The sequence below is a fragment of the Rissa tridactyla genome, chromosome 5, assembly GCF_028500815.1.
Source record: "Rissa tridactyla isolate bRisTri1 chromosome 5, bRisTri1.patW.cur.20221130, whole genome shotgun sequence".
NCBI lineage: Eukaryota > Metazoa > Chordata > Aves > Charadriiformes > Laridae > Rissa > Rissa tridactyla.
In genome coordinates, this window is record NC_071470.1 from 50233529 (window position 1) to 50254823 (window position 21295).

Consider the following 21295-nt stretch of genomic DNA (forward strand, 5'->3'; position numbering starts at 1 on the left):
TCTCCGGTAACTTACACAGCATTTTTAAAGATTGTGTTAAACCATGAACACAAGTGCTGGAAAAACTGGTCTGGATAAGGAAGCCAGATAACTGCTGAACTACTCCACCAAAGTAAAACCGCTATCTAAAGCTTTTTTTTTTTTTTTTCCTTCTTCTTTTTTTTCTTCAGCCCTGAAGTGACCTTCCCAAGCATATTTAGGGAACTATGCCCCTAGTTCTTTAACATACAGGCTCCGATCTCTGCCACAGCACCATGTTGCAGATGGCTGGAAGTTGTGCACTGGAAGAATCACATATACGTCAACCCCTAGTAGGTAATCTACGTAAAAAACTATTGCTTCGTTGGTTCTTTTCTACTAGTTATTTCCCTACTATAAATGTCAGCAGCCTGTGTGACAGATATAAATGCCTTTTTTCCAATAATACACCAACAACAATCTTTATTTTCTCACTAGTGGCCCTGGAAGGTTGTTAGCTCATGGAGTGCATAGAGTGGGCATTAGGAAGAGAACTGCAAGGAAATATAGGGTTTGGGGTTTTTTTTTGGCGGGGGGGGGGGCGGACTTAAAGCATTAGGAAATGAGTCAAAAGTTCTGCGTCAGTTGTAGACTTCCTATTTGATGCTAAGGGTTTAACACAAGAGACATGCACAGGGACCTAAATAAAGGTTGCACAGATAATCTCAATTCCCGTATTTTCTGAGAGCTCAAAATTTCAGTCCTTGTGCTCATTAATATCGTGTTTTAAGCTTCCAGACAAATGTGAGATGTTCCAGATAGTTATATCTGGCAACCGCTTATACTGGTAGGTATTCTCACAGTACCTACCTACCCTCTCTTCACTCTTCCACTTCCAGAGGAAGTAGACACGTGGCCACAAACACACCAACATGAAATGACCTGAAAGTGTATGCTACACTGACACATATTTTGTGGCTCCTCTTGGGCCAGGGTCTGCCATCTTTATTTAATTCAGGGGGTGTATTACTCAGGAGGGAGTCCAAATGTAATTAGGTTTTCCTCTGATGTAAGCATAAGGGAAAACAGACTCATCTCTTTAATGGATTATTCCTCTCCATGAAGCTGAAAGCAGAAGTTCCCAGCAAAGCAAGCACTTTAAGCCATATTGTGGGACCACAGTTGCTGATAATTGTTCAAATCAGATTCTCAGCTTTCTTCACAGAGAGTACCAGTGGAGGCTGGCTTTCCCATAGCAGTTATCTCTAAGCCAGCTTTATTTTCTCCTGCTTTTAGATTTTTGTCTCTTGCTTCAGCGAGAAGTTCCTTGGGAGTGAAGTATTTTTGTTGTCTCATGAAATGTCAAGATTTCAGGAATCCTATCTGTTGCACATGCAACAAAACTATGGACTGTTTAAAGACACAGTACTTTTTGGAACAAAACAAAGCCAGTAAAAATAGCGGACAGAAACACCAACAGCTTTCCCTTTAATCAAATGAGGTCCAAATCTGAGACTGCTCTATGGTGCAAGAGGCCCAGCTCTTCCTCTATCAGATTAAAAAAAGGCTTTAAGGTTTGTTCACCTCCTTTGCTATTTGGTTTTAGTGCTCCTCAGCTGGAGGTCTGTCCTGCTCTGTCAGCTAACTCTTCACTGACCACAGAGATCACGAGCAAGATGGACCCCAACCCTGTGGTTGTATCCCTTGCTGGTATGTAGGTTGTCTGAACTTCCAGCTCTTATCTCGCCCGATTCAAATCAGATAGCAGTGATGACTGAACCCCCTGGGCTTTTTTGATCTTGGGACAATGGATATTGTCTCAGTATCTGCTGATGGAGCTTTTTTTCCTTTTGTATTGTAAGTTTTTACTCTGGAAGAACTTTAATCTTTGTCTCCCAGCCTCCTCCGTATATTCCAGGGTTGATGTGTCATATAATCCCCATAGGTCACGGCCAGAGAAATCTACAGGACTGGCTCTTCTGAAGTGTTCGTTTCCTATCAAATATGAGCCACTCCTTTCCAGCCAAGAGAGAAACCGTGTGTGGTTTAAGCCATGAAGCAGGTAACTTGCGAGAAGGAGAAGATTATAACTGCAAAAAATACTAGCAATTAATTCAAGATCCTAGAAAGCCCTGCCTGTGATCCACACCATCAGCGTAGCATCTGAGTGCACACTCCCGGTACCAGTGGGAGCAGCAGCAGTCATTCCTCTGTGGGTGTGCAGTGAAGTCAAATACAGTTTGGGAGTAATCCAAAGATATCAAGTTAATTGCTTAGTGCAACGTCTGTGTGCCGTGCAGAGGAAGGAAGTAGCAATTTCATGAGGCTTTTTGTGCAAACAACACACCTCTTTGTCTTGCTTAGTTCTTAAATGTTACTCAAAATTTGTTGCCCTCTTCATATTTCATTCACATAAACTGAACTGTCATTTCGCAACAGGGGCGCTAGCTCCCATTTTTCAGTCATTAGCGTTAACTGGCACATTCTGGTTTTATTCCTAACAAGACAAAATGTATGTGGTCCTCATAACTCACCCTTCGGCTTACAAGGTAACAGCATGAAGTGCAAAAATACGCAACTTTATAAGTTCCGGGTTGTAACAGTCTTCATAAAGTATCAGCAAAAAATATAACATAATATACTGACCTATAATTACTTAAAAAAGATATAATTTGTGGTAGAAGCATAGAATGTTTTGCAATTCCTTTGGGTATGCTTTGAGAAGCATAATTTTTAACAGCCAGACTCTCCCACTGACAGAGAAGGCAGATGGTTCTGTCACAGGGATACGTGGCCGAGGAGGGACAGCAGGCAGCAGAGGGACAGCCTGGACGTTTGGACAGAGTCTGCTTGGTTCAAGAGCGATGTAAACACCACCACTGCTTCATCTGAGACCAGGGCTGCCCCTCTTTGCCTTCCTCACCTAAAGGAACGAAGCTCTTTTTTTAAGTCCCAGCTACTGCTTGAAGACTCAATGAACTTTTTTTTTAAACCTTTAGATATACAGGCACGACCCATCTGCTTCTTGTCTGTGGTGTTCCTCTCCAACATCAGGTCCTTTACTGTCCTTTCCAGGCTGATTATCTCAGGGTGTCTCTACCCGCCAAAGCTCATCTCCCTGCTCTACTCTGTGCTGCATACCTGCAGTTCTTCCAAGCCTTTGCTCCTTCCATCAAGTGTCCCACTTCGTCCCTTTGCTTGGTTACTCCTGCGAAGGCATTGAAGGGCTTCAGGATTACCTTGACTTTTGATCAACACTGACGCTCTGTGTTTGTCATTTATTTCATCTTCCCATGCAATGGCAACCACACACTATATGTGTTTGGAGAGCTAGAGAAAAGCCTAATGCAAAATTGTAAAAGCTGCCTCGGGGGTTCCCAGTGTCTATTAGGATGAAACCAGACATCCCTATCTCCCAGGCATTTTAAAGCTTGCTTTAAGTGCCTAATCTGTCATGATTTCATGCATTTACACAGTCAAGAACAGCACTGGAAGAGAAAATTGAAATGGGTTTCTAACCTGAGAATATTTTTTACAGTTTCCAATGTAAGCCTTATGGCATTCAGAGTTGTGACTGTGTGGAAAGTGCTGCAATTTCCCTTTTCGCTGTATTTATGGGATTTCTTACTCCTTAAATCTTCATAACAATTTTTAATGGAAACCACAAATTTCCCACGCTTTTGAGCAGAGTTTTAGTCGTTCATGAAAATGAGAATCTTTTGATGCTTCCTAAGATTAGTCAAAATTTTAAAATATTGCACGTTAATACCATTTGTTTTCAAAATTGTGAATTTTGGTGACAAAAAGACCTTCGCAAAAGTTTTTTTTGCTAAAAACACTTTAATTGGCTAACAAAGTTGGTTAGTATTCCAATACTCAATAAAAGACGGAAAGAGAAAAGAAAATAATACGCCTTCTTTGACTACCTCTACAAGGTACTCTAGGAAGTCTTTAGCAAAGAGCACATGAACATCGATTCAGAAAACAAAGTGTCTCTACATGCTTTACTGATGCAGTTGGCACCATATCACTCCTGGGGTTTGCCTACCCATTTTCAGAACCGGACTTTTGTTTGGCAATCTGCCTTTTACATAATTACCTTATAAGAGACCCTTGAGAAAAAGGCATAAATGGAAGATTTTATTTTTTTTTTTACTCAAACTGATTCCTAGGCTGTGGTTGCATGATCCTTGATGCCATAGCTGTATGAATAGAAACCATCTGAAAGAACTTGAACTGCATCAAGAGTTTACATGCGGTTGTGGCACTTTAAAATCTGATTTAAGATTGAGAGTTCCTTCGAAATTAGGCTGAATTCATTCCAGCCAAACTAGTTTAAAACAAAATAGTCTCATTGCCAGACACAACAGTTTAACCAAATGAGTTAAATTATACCTTAACCAGGCTGTTGGTACATGATAGGTTTTTCTAGGTAGCGAAAAACAGGGGTTGACAAGACCTCAGAAAAACTGGTTATGCAAATCGTGGGGCACCTGGATCTTTGTGCTGACCCTTTACAGTCTTTCTTAGATCGTCCATCCCCCTGCCCTCTCCTAGCTAATCCTGTGCCCAGTTGCTACCCAGTTAACAGGTAAGTTGACCCAATATAACCAAGGGAGAGGGGAGTGTGGGGCAGCTCGAGGCCAGCAGCGCCCTTTAGGCCAGCTTCACTGTGCTGCAGATCAGCCAAAGCAGGCTCGGGCACGGTCAGAGGGCACCCCCTGCAGCAAGCAGAGCCTGCGCGACCAGCCAGGTGGGGAGATGTGGACACCCATCCCTCCGCACACCCACACAAGCCGGCTGCAGCCCCCGCTGGCCATTCAGATTTTGGCCAGATGTGATTTCAACAGGTGGTTTTTAAAGGGCATTGGGGAAAGGAATGCAACGGGTGATTTTGTGTCTTGTTTCTATTGTATTTCACCCCCTTTAGCCCGAGGAATGTGAAAATGTTTCATGATGTCCTTCATCACCGTGGGCAAATGAAATAGAAACAACAATAACGTGTCTGATTGCAGTTTTAAAAGGAAGCTGTGGAATGTTTCCAGTCATATTAGATTTAATCTCATTGTTTGTTTTTGTTTTTTTTTTCAAAAGCTAGCGGGCAACATCCCTTTTTCATACTCTAATGTGAAAATAGATCACTGCTGAAATACGTAACACTTGGTGGCATTCACCTGCGGTAACTCCATAACCCTGGCAAGCAATCCATGAAAACATGATGCTGAAGATCAATATAAGGCAATAGATGCTAAATACACACATCACACGTGCAATCTCTGCAACAGGGGCTCCAGCCTTTACATGCCACGAACTACCACCCAGTTGCCAGCCTCCCTCCCTTCTCTAGGCAAAATAAGGGATACAAACAAGGGCACATTAGTTTTATAACAGCCTTGTCAGGTATAAGGCTTAAACTTCGGCTCCACACCGGCTGCCTGTTATTGTTCTGGCTTTGTGCCAGGGTCTGTTAGAACAGAAGGAGGAAAACCTTTCAGTCCTAAAGGTTCACAGGGAAGAAAGTCTTGGTTTGATCCCATTTTCCTTTTAACATTAATTGCATGTTTAGTTTTGATGGGCAGAGGTCCAAAAAGCAAAATAACAGCTTCTACCATGAGAACAACTAGGGCCAAGCAACAGCATCTAAGGCCATCGTGTTCTTATTGCTTCTGGCAGTGAAAATCCCTGACTCTTGCTCAGTCCTTCTCTCATCATCTTGGACCTGTGTTACACAATAACCCTGTGCGTCTCAAAGTGCAGTATGAAACAAGGGTGTAGGTGCCCATAGTGCTTGGGACTACCTACACAAACGTAGCAGTTTGTAAATACTGCAGTTTACCCTTACTGCTGTTCTGCTCTCTCTTTCCCTTAACACTTGAGATGCACCGACCTCAGTCTCCGATCAAGAAAGGGCAGTGAAAACTTGATATGCTTATTTTTTATTTGAAAATGTTTGTTCTTACCCTTTGCGTGTTCCAGCAAATATAACCATTCCACTCAAAAAGAGACCAAGTCATTTTAAAGAGAATATGCAGGAAAAGTGAGTGCATTTTCATTTGTTTAGCTTTCAGTAGAAAAGGGATTTAGTTCCAGCTGGGGGCTGCATGTGGTACAATACAAACTGACACCAGGAATCAGTTCTTCACACTTCAGAGAGAGTCAGGCTTAAGACCACAGCTTGATGCAATCCCAGTTAGAGAGAGGAGCCCTGATACAAGATAGCCCAGGAGAATGGATGATGAGGAAAGAGTGGTGAGCTGGAGAAGGGAATAAAAAGTGCCAATGGAATAATATAGGTATTGTCCCTCCTCCCCAAAACTGACCTGGGTCTCCCAGAGTCCACTGTGCTTCCTCTCAGAGGCTTGATGAGAACTAGAAGATGCCCCATCATTGCCCTCCTCACCCCAGTTTTACAGCACCCCCAGAGAGATGCCTTTGCTCACAGATCAGCTCACCATGATGCCCAGGTAGGTCAGGAGGACTTTATGCCTCCACCTGTGTCTTCAAAACAGGACACAGCTGAGCCATTTGCAAAGGACCTGAATTCACCTTGGTGTGCCACAGCCACAACCCCTAATGCAAGCAGGAACAAACTCTTTCAGAGTTGTGTTTTTCCTTCTCAGCTTATTTTGGGTATGCTTATTACAGGATAAGCTCTTTTCCCTGCCACAGGCATTATAATAATTTAATCAGCAGTCATCTACTATATAATTTCCTTCCTTCTACCAACACTATCATCCTTAGGTCCAAAGTCATTAGAAAAGCAATTAGCCACAAACTTCATTTAGCTAACTGAAATGGGATGAGATATTTTTGTTTGTTTGTATTTGTTACTGCAACAGTAGTAACAATTTTGCTTGTTTGTTTTTGCAACGACTTAAGGGGAAACAAACAAGTTCTTTCAAACCTGTAATAAATACCTAGAGAAAAAAAAATAATAATTACACATTCAATGTCAAATAAATATTAGCTCCTCATATCCTGTATCTCACTTTCTTAAAGTGTTTCCGTTTTTAAAGACTGTTTTTAAAATAAATGTGGATAAGTAGTTCCTAGAAAATACTGTATTTGATGACGTATTTTTTTCTTCTGTGCATAAGTGGCCTAGGACCAACTGCTGAGTTTTCAGCTGTAAATGCAAATGTAAACCTATCCCAGCATTCAGTTTGAATGTGTGCTATTTGCTCCACCTGTTCTGTGTTTGCAAGGTGTGATTCAATCCTCTCTGTCTAATGACCCTGTTTAGGTTCTCCAGTTGTCTAGCAGAAACACTGAAAGGTGAAGAACAAGAAAATGATTTCAAGGTAGCCAAATATCCTTTCTCCTGGTTAGATGTGTGGGTAAACCCTCTGCCTGCCAGAAAGGTTTTATAGAGTTTTTGAACAACACGTTTAGAGAATAGAGAGAAAACAGAACAGGGGTCTTGATCCCAATGAGACTTCTTTCGTCTATGGGAGAGCGGACAGGGGGAGATTTGAGGACCTGCTTCTAGATTTTCTGGGGAGCTGCAGGTTTTTGGTTTTTCCTGGCCACTCTACCAGGGAGAAGTACATCTCTTTTTCATGCCAAGAATAAGTTTGTTCACCCAGCATGCTGAGCCTCCCAGGCTGCTTGCAGTATACAGTCAAGGACTGAAGGCATTCACTGTGGGAGTAGGTATCTCAGCATAGGTGCTTTTTGTGGGCTGAGAAATCCTGGTAGAAGAAGGGATCAGAATGCTGAAAAATAAATTCCCCAACTGTTGGGGCTCCATGTTAAATACGGCACTTACACACTGGAGACGGGAATGTAGTGGCAAGCCGTAGAGGAAAATCCTGATGATCTGTGAAGAATTGCATGGTCTTTTGGGGAGGGAACAGTTTTCTTTCTGGCTGTGCTTGTATGACACCCGTCTCTTGTCAGATGATCTGTAATACCGCAATATGGCTATACGGGAGCAGCGCCAAGGCTGGCAGAAGGGGTCTGGCATTCAGAGCATGGATCCTGCTCTGAACCTGCCCCAGGTTCCCTGAGGTTTTGATTCATGCTCATCCCAAAGTGTTTCATCATCCTCATCAGCTTGGTGCTGCTAATGTTATTGCCACAGCACTGTACATCTTGAGCTGAACACATCTCTAGTTCTCCTAGCATATCAGTTTGAATTATGGAGATCTCAGTCACTTTGGAGAATTTGTCTTGGGGCAGAGAGCTTGTTTATTTGAAATGCTGCCGAATCTGTGCTCGGTCCGCATTAGGGTTGCTCATCCAATAAGAAAAAATACATGCAAATTGCTCTAAATGCCAGTTTACTCGGAAGCATAAATTAAATCTGGATACATGCACTGTCAGACTGATAGGCTCTGCCGCAGGAAAGAATAACTTTAATTTTATGACAGTATTGGCTTATGAATCTACTGGGATACTATTTCTTTGTAGCACAGTCTCTGCCAGCAGCCTTGTGAAGTGAAGCTTTGACATTCCCAATGTTCTTCATCTTTCTGGTCAAGCGCAGAGACCGGCCAGGACTCGGGAGGCTGAGTTTCTGTTCCCAGCTCTGCAGCAGGCAGGGCTAGACGTAACCTCAGCCGACTGCAGCCGGATCCTCTGCAGAAGCGGGCAAACTCTACTCCCCTTCCCCTCCTCTTTGTCTGATGTGACTTTACATGTGTGGAGTTAGGAGCAACCTCCAAAGGTACATCCATGCCGCATCGTTGCAGGAGAGCGGGGAGGGAGACAGCCAGGTTGTCCTGAGCAAGCGATGTCAAGCAGCTCAGCTGAGACGGCGCCAAGTCACACACCTCACTTGGCCATGTGCAGCCAGGAGGACAGCTAGCTTCTACAGCTAACTACTTGCCAGCGAGGATCTCATCTAGCCCATTTTTCTACACATTATGCAGTATTCACACACCTTTCCTATGTTTCTGCAGCCCAATTTCACAAAGGGCTGACGTTTTATAGTGGCTTTGTGGTGTGGGGAGCAAGTTACTCCAGAATGTCATGGTCTGCTTTAATTTTTTTGAGGTCAGGTTCAAGCAATGTGGATAAGCTACAGTTTGTCTCATCAACACAAGCAAGAGAGGGAGCAGTTTAAAAACTTTGAAAGCCGAAGAAAAAAAATGTCTATAAGTAGTTATTCCCCTTGGCCGCAGTTGTAATGGTAGACAAAAACCAACTGTCCTCTCCAAGCTCCTTTCCCAGTACTCAGAACCATGTCCCAAGCCCAAAATAGCCCATATTTGGGGTGTTCATGTTGGCTATTGATAGCCTAACACACCCAGAGTTCATTTTCAGTCACCTAATTCTGGCAATCCTTTTATCTCAGAAACATATAGGAAGAACCAGCAACGCTCCTCCACGAACCCCTTGTTTTGGCAACAGCCAGCATTAAAGCAAGGAAAGCGAGGGGAAGAGAAGTCAAAATTTCCTGCAGGAAGCCAGCCCACCATCTGAAGTAGTGCTCCCTGCTTCCTTCCTGGAGCTTGTTTCTTCTGACAGCATACCGTCCGTATGGCCTAGGAACTCTGCAAATGGTGAGACAAGTGTTCTGTGGAGCAAAAAAATGTTTCCTTATAGCCGTGTCAGGCTGTCACTCCTCTGCCTCCCCCACTGCTAGGAGCTGCTAGACTCTCTCAGCCATCTGGTGCAGGATTCGAGATTTCCTGCTGATAACCCCTGCCAATCCTGGCATTGCTGTGCACTTGGTGTATGAAGCTGAGACAGGTTGTGAAGTGTTTTGTACAAAGCTGGAAAAGTCGTGGAAGGGCTGGTGGAAAATGAGTGGGAAGGTGTGAGGTGGAAACAAGACACGCTGGTGATGCAGGACGCCTCAGCACACGTTTCCCTTTTGTAGGCGATAAAAGGGCTTTGCCCTTGGACCTGAGCTGTCATGGGACGCAGCCATGGGAGAATAAGGTGGTAGATGTCATGCTCCTCTTTATTCCCTGCTGGGGAACAGAAATGCAGATGGTTTCCAGAGAAACACAAGGACTTGAAGCCCTTTGGATGAGGAAGGGTCTGAGAAGCCATCTGCCTCAGTTTCCTCTGCCAGCTCCTCACTGTTGGATGGTACTGACGTGACAGTTGAGAAGCTAAAGAAATTCTGATGTGGTGTATTTAGACTAGTGTGCCAGCGACCGGGATCAGAACCAAGCCGTGCCTGCATAGTTTGCATGGGCAAGAGAGGAAGTCACTGCTGCTCTCGTGGCTCTCCCTGCTGCCATCTGCTCTGGCCCCAATTACGCTGGTTTACTAATGCAAAGCGCTGTAAGGCAGGTGTTAGACTACTTTGTTTATGTACTTTTTTTTCATCCTACAGGCATTCAGGAACATATCCCACTGACTAAATGATTAATTTGACCATGTTAGAAGATGTAATCCTTCCCACAGACTCAGTGCTAGTGGTGCTAGCAAAAGCAGAGGACATCACTTTCCTGAGAGATATGTGACAGCCACCACCATCCTAGATCAGGCTGTGTCATCTCAAACCACCTACTCGTCACAGTGGATGGCTGTGCACAGGCCTCCTTGTAGTCACTGGGACAAGTTCTTAACCAGTCTTAGAAAGCCCTGCAGATTCCTAGAAAGCCATACAAAGTTTTTTTAGTATTATTCCAAAAAAAGAAGTGCCACAACTTCATTAGATGTTTTACCTGGGTAAGGGTCCCACGAGCATGCAGCACCTGGCTGGGTTGGGGTGGGTGTGTTAGGTCACCAATAGCCAACACAAACACCCCAAATAAATATTGCCTTCAGCGAGACATGGACTGGGTTTTCTTCTGAACGTTATTACTAAGCAGATACAGTTTTCATGCAAAGTGACTTGGCTTTACCCTACTGGGAATGATAGGATGTCAAACAATTATTTATTTCATTATTAGTATCTGAATTTTGGAAAGATGTTAGCTCCAGGTCAAGGGAGAAATATTTTAAAGTTTATAGAAAAACTTGAAGTTAGCCAGTTTTAAACAACTCTCAAATATTTCCTGTAATATTTGCAGTGTATGTAGTGTGTGTAATAGTTAGCACTACCACAGGATTCCAAAGAGAAATATCCCATCTTTCCACAGGCCGTCATGCAAGTGCTTGAAAATAGTCAGGTATTATTTTCTATTTCCCAGTGAAATGTTGATGAAATTATTTACTGTTCTTCTTCATTAGGAAGCTGAGGAAGTATGGGCTAGACGAGGTGACAGTGAGGTGGATCGAGAGCTGGCTGAGTGACAGAACCCAGAGGGTTGTGATCAGCGGCACAGAGTCCAGTTGGAGGCCTGTAACGAGTGGTGTCCCTCAGGGGTCAATACTTGGACCAATTTTGTTCAATATATTCATTAATGACCTAGATGAGGGGACAGAGTGTATCCTCAGCAAGTTTGCTGATGATACCAAGCTGGGAGGGGTGGCCGACACTCCGGAGGGCCGTGCTGCCATCCAGCGTGACCTGGACAGGCTGGAGAGCTGGGCAGAGAAGAACCTAATGAGGTTCAACAAAAGCAAGTGTAGGGTCCTGCACCTGGGAAGGAAGAATGCCAAACACCAGTATAGGTTAGGGGTGGACCTGCTGGGAAGCAGCTCTGAGGAGAAGGACCTGGGGGTCCTGGTAGACAGCAAATTATCCATGAGCCAGCAGTGTGCCCTTGTCGCCAAGAAGGCCAATGGCATCCTGGGCTGCATAGGGAAGACTGTGGCCAGTAGGTCGAGGGAGGTCATTCTCCCCCTCTACTCTGCACTGGTGAGGCCACAACTGGAGTACTGTGTCCAGTTCTGGGCTCCCCAGTTCAAGAGGGACAGGGAACTACTGGAGCGAGTCCAGCGAAGGGCAACCAAGATGATTGTGGGACTGGAGCACCTCCCTTATGAGGAAAGGCTGAAAGAGCTGGGACTCTTTAGCCTGGAGAAGAGAAGGCTGAGGGGGGACCTGATTAATGTTTACAAGTACCTAAAGGGTGGGTTTAAGGAGGACGGAGCCAGACTCTTTTCGATGGTTCCCAGCGACAGGACAAGGGGCAATGGGCACAAGCTAGAACATAGGAAGTTCCGTTCAAATACACGGAAAAACTTCTTTACAGTGAGGGTGACAGAGCACTGGAACAGGCTGCCCAGGCAGGTGGTGGAGTCCCCTTCTCTGGAGATTTTCAAGACCCGCCTGGATGCAGCCCTGAGGGATGTGCTTTAGGCAATCCTGCTCTAGCAGGGGAGTTGGACTAGATGATCTCTAGAGGTCCCTTCCAACTCTGAAGATTCCGTGATTCCGTGATTCCGTGATTCCCATAGTTCCAATTATTTTCCTGTGTGTCCTTACAGGCTGTCTCCCTTTGTAAGGCATTTTATTCCTGTATCTCCACACAGAGAGATGAGCTTATCGTCACAATCTGGCACAGCCCTGCTGACTTTAGTTTTCTGCAGTGACTTAGGTCGCAGAAGCTGAGGACGTGTCCCACACCACATGCATCTTTGGAGCACCCAACCGCATGCCCTTGGAAGTCAACTAAAGAGTGCCCGTTAATTTGAACGTTATTTCAGTCAGACTCTAGCAAACCTACTACCTTGGTCCTATTTAGGGCAACATCACACAGACTTCAACGTGAATTCACTTCCTGAATAAGGAACAAATAATATCTGCCCCATTAAAGCCGCAGTCACAGCGGCTCTGAGAGGAGTACACAGAAACATTAACAGCGCAGGGATATTAGGGCTGCATGATGTGACAAAGCTGTAAGACGCAGTACAAAGTCTCCTCAGGCATGAATCAGGTTTACAGTTTGAGCAACCCAAGTCTTTCACTTTTCACCAGCCACTTCACACAAGAAGCAACAGAATGTTGCTTTTAAAGGTATCCTTGGAAAACCATGAGTCAATAGACAAAAAGATGTGTTTTTGCCTTTCTTTGCTGCTGTTCCGTCTATTTTCATATTACTTTTATAATTCAGTTAGCTGTAGCTAGAAAAATAACGACGACTGTTGTTACTACCTTCAACCTCATCTCGTGCCTGGTGGGTAAGACCAGAGGATCAAAAAACATGCATGGAATTCATCAAAGTGCAAATTTCACACCTCAACAGATTCAGGTCTAGGCAGCAGAGCTGGTTCTGGCCCAGGGATCTACCACAGAAGTGCTGCATCAATAGATCAGCCAGTAGTTACACACTGAAAACCCAAGATCTCTTTCTGCATAACATCCCAAATTGGAAGAATAAAGAACTCATCTCTTCCAAAAGGGCACATGCTTCTTAGAGCTTGGTGTGAAACAGAACACAAATGAGTTTTGCACTAGAAAAAGAGTAGAGAAAATAATTTCAGCACAGAAGAAAATAAGACATCCTTTCTGTGATGTGAAAATTCATTTTATTACTTCCTACAGTTAATGTATAGGGAGTAGCTACCCTATCATAGTGAGTAAGAGTCAATATAGAGAAACAGTTCTCTGTATGTGAGATCTGCAGATCGCTACGCTCAGTCTTTTTGTTAGACCTTGTTTCCTGTTAATATTCTTTCATCATTTGCCATTTGCCAATAGTCATTTGCCAGTTTGGCTGGCAAATTATAAAAATCAGTGATACACTCAGCACCTTTAGAAGTCACCTGCTTTGCCAAAGATATTTGCGCTACAAAACAGAGTGTTGTGACTGTTCTAGCATTGTCCCTGTAATGCTTTAACAAGTGGTTGCATATTATTATCAGCTAAAGAATTATTCAAGATTATAGAAAAGCTTTCAGATCTTGCAGAATTGCGCACTTGGAGATGAACTTATAAAAAAACCCGCATGATTTATAGAGATGAAAGAGAAACCTGGTGATTTCAACTCATTTTTGCATTGCAAGAGCTTGTCTGCACTGAATTCCCTAAATATCTTTTTATTTACATTAGAAGGGAAAGAGTCTAACTTGCTGATATTTTCTATTTCTTAAAATTAAACCCCCAGACTGACAGTGCCAGGATGAAACCTCCTGGAATCCAGGGTAGGTGGTAAAAGGAGACTGCTCATTTCTCCCGGTGAGGCTCAGTTCCAGTTTGCATTCCCAAGCTCTCTCCAGTGCGGTGGTGGGTTGGACCCTGACCCAGAAATCCTTATTCACGCCCAGTTTGGATTAGCTACTATTTTTAACTCTGAGAACTAAAAATATGTCTACATATAGGTGCATTTACTTTCTCTATTGTTTCTGGAACTAGGTTTTATTTATTTTGAGAGCAGAAAGAAGATCAAGAAGTATCTGAACTTCAAAGAAAAATCTGACGTTTCCTTTAAAGAACTTCCATTTCCTAATAATCCATGGAGATGGTGCTTTTACAGATGTGGTTTTGGGTCAATGTGTTCTCACTCTTCATCTTCCTGCACATATAAAAGCTCATGGCTTGACAGGCAGCTCAATACCTGTAAATGGCTATTTGTTATTTATGGTGATTATTAAGTGTCAGTGTTTTCAGATCTATTACGTATGCAGTGACGTAAGGCTTCTATTTTAAAGGTAATATTTATTTATCACACCAGAAGTGGCCAATGTCTGGAAAGGTTATATCGGTAAAGTAAACATGAAGCACTACTGAACAAAGTATAACCCAAATGGTCTGTTTGCATTGGGTATTGAATTTTTAATCTCATTTCCCCATTTTGTTACAAACAGTAAGGGGAAAAACTGATACAGAATCCATAGGAAAAAAATCCAGAGCACTGTACGACTGCATATGAGAAAAAAAGCCCTTCTCATATCCTTCTGCTTTGTTATGGACAACAGTTTGTTCCCTGTCGATAATGTTGGTTAAGAGCAGCAGGGCTTGCTTTGAGTTCCTTTTTTCCTGTTTGCAGCCTAACAAGTTCATTAGGGGTGAAAAAAAAGGTGGAAAGGAGGATAAGAAGGAAAGAAGGCTTTTATGGTGTGTAGGTTGCACATTATGTAATAAATCTTTAACACCCTGGTACCCCATAAAGTCTGCGTTCCCGGGCAGCTCTGCTCTCTTGGGATGCTGCCAACAGATAAGGGAACATACTTCACTTTCAAGTCCTTTCTTACTATGGCCCTGAAGGTCAGGGTAAATGAGAATTGGAAAAGCCAAGCAAAGGGTAGATAGAAAGGTAACAAGAGATTAGTTGATTTGGAAAGGCATGGGAAAGTCAGACTAAATTTCTGAGTCCTCCATGGAGGTAGTGCAAGCTAACTGAGAAACAGTCCTATTTTCTCAGAAGTTGTATGAACAGAGAGCTACAAGCCATGCTGACCCTACCAGGCAGCTGGAAGATTAGAATGCTCACGTGATTAAGGTCAGGAGAAAACACTGTGTGCACCTAAGTCTAACCTCCTTCATAACACTGGCCGGAGAAATTTATCCAGTGGTTTCCACATCAGACCCACAGCTTTTGTGTTATTTATGATAAGACTTCCAGAAGACCACCTGATTTGGTTTAAACACCCATTTAACAGATAATCTGTCAACTTTCTTGTGCAATTCCTCTCTTGCAAGAATAGCCTCATTTCAATAAATGTCCGTCTGATCCTTCCCTTTTTGATAAGATGTGTGCATTTAGCTACGTGATTACTAGGTCTCATTGTTTGTGATTCTTTGAATCTACTCCAGGTTTCTAAAGCCTTTCCAGATGATCCTAGAGGGAGCCAAGTCTGTGTGCACAACTATAGAAACATCTCCATCTTCCACTTTGCCACTGGTTTTATCCCTAAATCTTCTTGCGTTTAGGGCTGCTGCACTTCAGTTGACACAACCCTCTTTCCCAAGGTGAGTCCAGCAGACAGACCCACAAACATTTTTATAAACAGTGAAAGCAGCACAAAGTAAAGAAGAACAAGGCAAATCAGAACTGACTACTATTGATTCTGTGATAAAGGCTCCATGGAGACCAGCTGTTAATTACCTTTCCAGAGGAGACACTTGTTTAGCTTATAGCCAAGGTTGGGGTTTTTTTTCCCTCTTTCCTCTCGGGTACAAAAGACTGTACTGCTAGGATTAGCACAGGATTTAAACTATAAATGTGCATTGGGACAGATTTATTATTATTCATCCATTTTATTATGGTACTGCTAAAGACCAGGCAAGAATGAGGCAATACACAAACCAGACACTCCCTGTCCCAACCGCTTTTCTGGTGAGCAACCTTTCCCGCAGAGCTTAGCATCACTTTCTTTCCTTTCTAGTCAAAGTTATACCAAAGCGGCACAGACGTGTCCGTCTTGTTTTCCTTTCCGCTGCTGCTTTTACATACATTAATGAGTTAACCCTGCCAGGTGCAGAGCATTAATGGCTTCACCTGCCAGGTACAGAGCTCTCTTGATGCCCGCCGCCTTCAGCGTAGGGGCAGGGGGGGGACATAGTGCTGTGTCGTGGTGCTCAGCTCCTTTCTGAATAAAACCGCCAAGCCCCGGCCGTACGATCTGTCTGAGCTGTGCGTGGTGGCAGACTAGCAAGTAGGGGCAAATGAGGCTTGAAAACCATCTGTTCGCTCACCAGAGCCTGACATGGGCCGATTCAGTGCATGACATGGCTGCTGCAGCGTATGCTGGCCCGCCCGGCTGATGTGAGCTGTGACTTATGGCAATAACAGGTGCAAAGCTTCCTGACAGAAGCGTTGTTTTTAAATCCCCGAGCCCCTTTAATAACCCAGAGAGACGGCGGGCTGAGATCTCCAAAGCCGTAGACCGGCTTCGTACATGCAACCTGGGCAATTACGGATGCAAAACAAAGCGTGCAAGCGAAGTCGCGCTGTTCCTGGCTTCTCAGAATTATTGGGGATAGTGCACAGAAAGCAGGGGCATACACAACAGGAGGATGACATCGTTAAACTTTGCAAACACACGTGCTTTTCCCGAAAACCTCTCTGCTGTTGCTAAGGCTGATGCAGTTTTGCTGGAAGCCCTGGTGCAGAGATCTTCCACTTTTTTTTAGCCACCTTGAGAAAGAAGATCAAAGAGCAGGGACGACTTTTTGGTGGCCGTAGAGCACAAAGAAGATGAACACTTAAATGACTCATTTTGTACCAAATCTCCCTATACAGGATTTAGAACAGGCAGCGCCTGAACAACAGCCCATAGCTGCTTTCTGATTACTGGTACTCACACCATCATTATCTGTGGCGTAAGGAAAAAAGCCATAGCAGATGCGGCTCTATACAACCAGACAGCAGTAGGCCATACAGGAAAATGCATGACTCCACTTTAAGTTACAAGCTGTAAGCACAAATGGAATATATGCTTTTGACCCAAACGGAGGACTACGTGCAGTAAAACTTGGAAGTCTTCAAACACAGCAGTTGCTCAAAGTAGACAGCCCCTTTGGTTAGTCGCTCTCCTCCTGCCTAGCATGCAGTTCTTTATTTTCTTTGTGCTTGTATAGCAGCACATCTAGTGCAAATGAAGTGAACAGTGTAAACTGGAAACAATCAGCGTGATGATCTTGGTTCACACTTCAGCTCGCACATAAACAGTCTCTCTACCTTAACAAGCTGCCGCTCACAAGGAAGCCAGCGCAATCACAAATTAGAAATCTCTGCTCGGTTTTGATTCCAGATCTATCGTGCCTTGAGAAATATTACATCTAAAAATAAATCTCTGTTAAGGTCCCCCATGTGCTTCAAGCACGGTGTTCTAGAAACGATCTATAATATTTCACACGTTAAAGAGCAGCAGTGGCCTTGGTGAAGAACAGTTTGCTCATTTGTATTTATACACGGTCCCAGCCCAGCGAGGTGGCCAAGGTGACTTTGGGGGGAAACGCTGCTCGAGTACAGCTGGTGCAATCTGGGCCCACAACTTTCCGTGCATGTCAAAAGTCGTTTGCATATTCATTATCTTTTGATGAGCACTGTGTGGTCAAGGGAAATGTACTTTCCCCTTTGGTGTATATCTCAATTTGCGCAGCCTTCTGTAAATCTCCTGTGCTCTGTATCAGTGTGGGTATAATTTAGTCCATTTACAGTATGGATTAGGTCCTTCCTCCCAGATTACTGTGTTTTTAACTGTAAACAAAATATTTGAGGAGGCAGAGAGCCTGGTGGGGAGTTTGCTGGGGGCAAATATGTAATTGCTAACTGTTTAATTAGGACTTTTCTAGGAGATAAAAGGAGCTGCTTTCTCACCGGGGTGGAGCAGCAGAGGTGCTGACCAAGGCTTAGAAACGAATCTGAGAAATTCTGGCGTCAGAATCTGTCCTCGGCTGCGGTTAAAAACCCCACGGCTCTTCTGTCCTCACGAGGAAGGCGTGTGTTGTAGGAAGGTAAGAGTTGAAGCGATGCGTGATGCACTCCTAAAAATGAGACAGAAGCTTCAGAAGAAAGAGATGGGACTCACCAGATGAGGAGACCACGGCAAATGAATTTGGCCCTGGAGAGGACGTATTACTGTGAGCTGGGTGCGCTTGGTCCGAGTCCTTTCCAGTAGTAACTCAAGGAGCAGCCTGGCTTGTAGGTCTGTAGGAACCATCCGGTGGCTTTCTCTCTCAGGGCTTTTCTTACAGGACAGCGATGCCACTTAGTGGCTTTGTGAAAGCTATTTTCTCATGAAAAAAATTGCCTGTGTTAGAGAGGAAGGGATTCAACTGAATAGCAGCTCACTGCTGAATCATGAGTGTATGGTTACTTGTTAAAAAAGTAAAACAAAAATCCCAGCATGCTGCAGAATAAGAAGAATCAGACAACACTCAAATTTTCCTTCTTCATTTTTCCCAGCTCTTACACAAGGCATAACTTCCAGTGGGATATACCCCATCCCTGTGTGAGTGCCCGGAGCAGACGGGCTGGCGGGCGAGGCAAGGCTTTGGACACAAAAGCCCACCTTGCCTTAAGAAGGAGCTCCAACATTATGGCGAAATTAGAAAAATTAACCACAATTAATCAGGAAAAGCATTCTCAGGAGACAAACGCAGGCTGGCTGGCTCTCGCCCTTTGCCGAGCACATTCATTCCCAGATTTGTCAAGGTGCTGTGCCATCTAGAGGAATTAGACACGCATTTTCCCATGCCTCTCCCAGGAGCTCCTGGCTCCGCTGGCGCTGGCTGCCAAAGCTGCGCAGGGTCGTTGCCCAAGCACCCAAGCAGCGAGCCCAGCTCCTGGGCCAAAAGCACTTCTGGCAGTTCCCTGTGTCTGGTGGCCCCGCTCCAACACAGCAACAAGGCACACACCAAGCGTATTTGCATGAGTTATACTAAATGCCTTCAAAACAGGCTGCCTTAACAGTTTGAATGTGCCCATCATGGTTTTCTTTACTGCTTCAGTTCACATCCAGGCCTGATTTACAGAAACGTCTTTACCAAAAAACCAGGCTGCTGCTGGCAGAGATACCTGTTACTGGATGAAACAAGGGCTTAATCTCTTTTTTGCTTTGTCGCGTACAGCATCACAAAGGGAAACACGGTAATTTCCAGGCACTGGTGACTATGGGCAGAGAAGGCCTTCGTGGTGTTGTGTGTGATGTAATTACAGAGCACACTGATGCTAATTAACATGAAATGGAAGCTGTGGCCTACAGACAGAGGCATTGGGTGTATGGTCGGCAAATGTTGCTATTGACTGAAAAAGGTTATTTAATCTTTAAAAATGTTAAATTGCTGCAAAATCTTGCCTTCATTCCTTCCCTGCTCAATAGCACCTCAGGTTTCACCTGCCATCTGAACTGGCGAGCTCAGCTGGACGTCCTCAGCTCTGTCCTGCCTGATCTGCCTGTCCTGCCCCACCTCTGTCTTCTCTGACTGACAGCCATCCAAAGTTGATGACCTGCCCATGGCTTTCCTTTGCATTAAGAGTAACCCTGTGCATTCTGTCCTCCACAGCTGCTCCAAGCACCCTAATGCCTATGCAATTATGACCAGCAGAGAGATGAACCATAAATTAATAGAAAAAATGAAGTCCATCCTATATTCTGCAGGAATTCCCCGGGGTCTCACCCATTTGAAATCATCAGATGACACTTCTACAGCCTCCTTCCTTTTTGACTTGTCTCCAGTTTTGACGCCCTCCGCTCCTGATTTTCTCCGCACTGACCAGCAGGGCATTGCTGGGTGACTCCCAGAAAAAGAGACTGTCTCTTCTGGCAGGAGGTGACTGTTACCAAGTGACTACCAGAGTGCAATGTTTGTTATCAGAGACATCACCTCGTACCGTTTGCAGTCTAGGTTAAAAAAAAAAAAAAAAGATAGAGTGCAAATAAAGTGTTATTGCTACAAGAAGTAATCCATTAGCATAATTTCGTTTTGCACTTTTAATTTAGCATGTGTTCGGGAGGCCACTTGGTAAACTTTACTCTGCTTTCTGACAAGTCATCAAAGGATACCAGCTGGAAGCTCTAGCTGATGGTGAGCTAAGGACAGTTGGTGCAGTTAACGTAAGAAAGAATTTAAAGCTTCATCTCTCACTTGAAATGGTCTTTACTGGAAGTTTATGTGGGCTTTGCTGGAAGTCTTAAACCTTCTCCAACTGCTGGTGTTGAAAATATTTGCTCTGTTCTTAGGGGCTGAAATGCTGAAAATGGAAGTGCCAAGGTAACAGAAAAATTGTCCTCACACTTGGCTTTTCAGACAGTTTAGGTGGTGACCTTCAGACATGGTGTCTCCAAAAGTTAAATATCAAGGGGAATATTATTAAGCAGGTTTAGATTTCACAAGAAAAGCTAACAATAGCTGCTTAAAGGAACTACTTGTCTGGTCTCCTGTGGTGCAGTAGTTTAGAAACCGCAGCTCTGTCGTAGCTATGGGAGGAGTCCAACTAAGCTGAGTCCTGAACTCCTGACACTTCAATGGAGTTGTGATGATCTGTACCAACTGGCGATCATCCATGGCATTTTTATTTAAGAAATGGCAAGCATTCCTGTTATAGAAACAAATACATGGCTGAGCCTGAATTGTTCAGGTGACTTTTGTCAATTTATTTTAAAACAAAAAAAAATTCTAGGGTGAAAGATGTTGGCAAAACTCTCCAGAGTTTATATCTTGTTTGATATTTATGGAAGAAAGACACAGCTTTACCTTTGCTCCATTGCTGGTTATCTGGAGTTCTTAGTCTACGTGTCATTGCATCAATGAGAGGCAGCTGCACAGACTGCTCTTTTCTGATGCTTCGCTATTTGGTTATCAAGTTCACAGCAAATCTAGAGATCTCTTTATGTCATACTTTCAAAAAGGAAGGTGATCTTTCAGATCCAGAATGAATTTACTTTCTCCTGGTTACCCAGCAGGTGAGCTCAGGGCCTCACAGGCTTGCACTTGAGGGGACAGACAGCCCCACTGTGCCCAAGTGCTCTACGCACTGGGCTGAGATCTGTTTCTGGCTGTCATTAACTTGCTGAGTAACTCTTAGAAAAGTCACTTCCCTACTACTGTCTTTTTATCCGTGTCCTGAGCCTGTAAGGGCACACAGCACACGATGAGCTT

The 21295-nt window shown here is 44.0% G+C and overlaps 1 protein-coding gene across 2 annotated transcripts in view; it reads right to left on the reverse strand.

The window, feature by feature from the left end:
- The window catches only part of GPRIN3 (GPRIN family member 3), a 95299-nt gene that overhangs the window by 58661 nt on the left and 15343 nt on the right, over positions 1-21295 (reverse strand). The window contains exon 1 of one of the 2 annotated variants that reach the window (XM_054203483.1): positions 18223-18281. The exons of the other annotated variant lie outside the window; for it this stretch is intronic. The gene's annotated coding sequence lies outside the window, so the exon portion shown is untranslated. Of the gene's footprint in view, positions 1-18222; positions 18282-21295 lie in introns of those variants that run through there. 2 annotated transcript variants of the gene reach the window in all.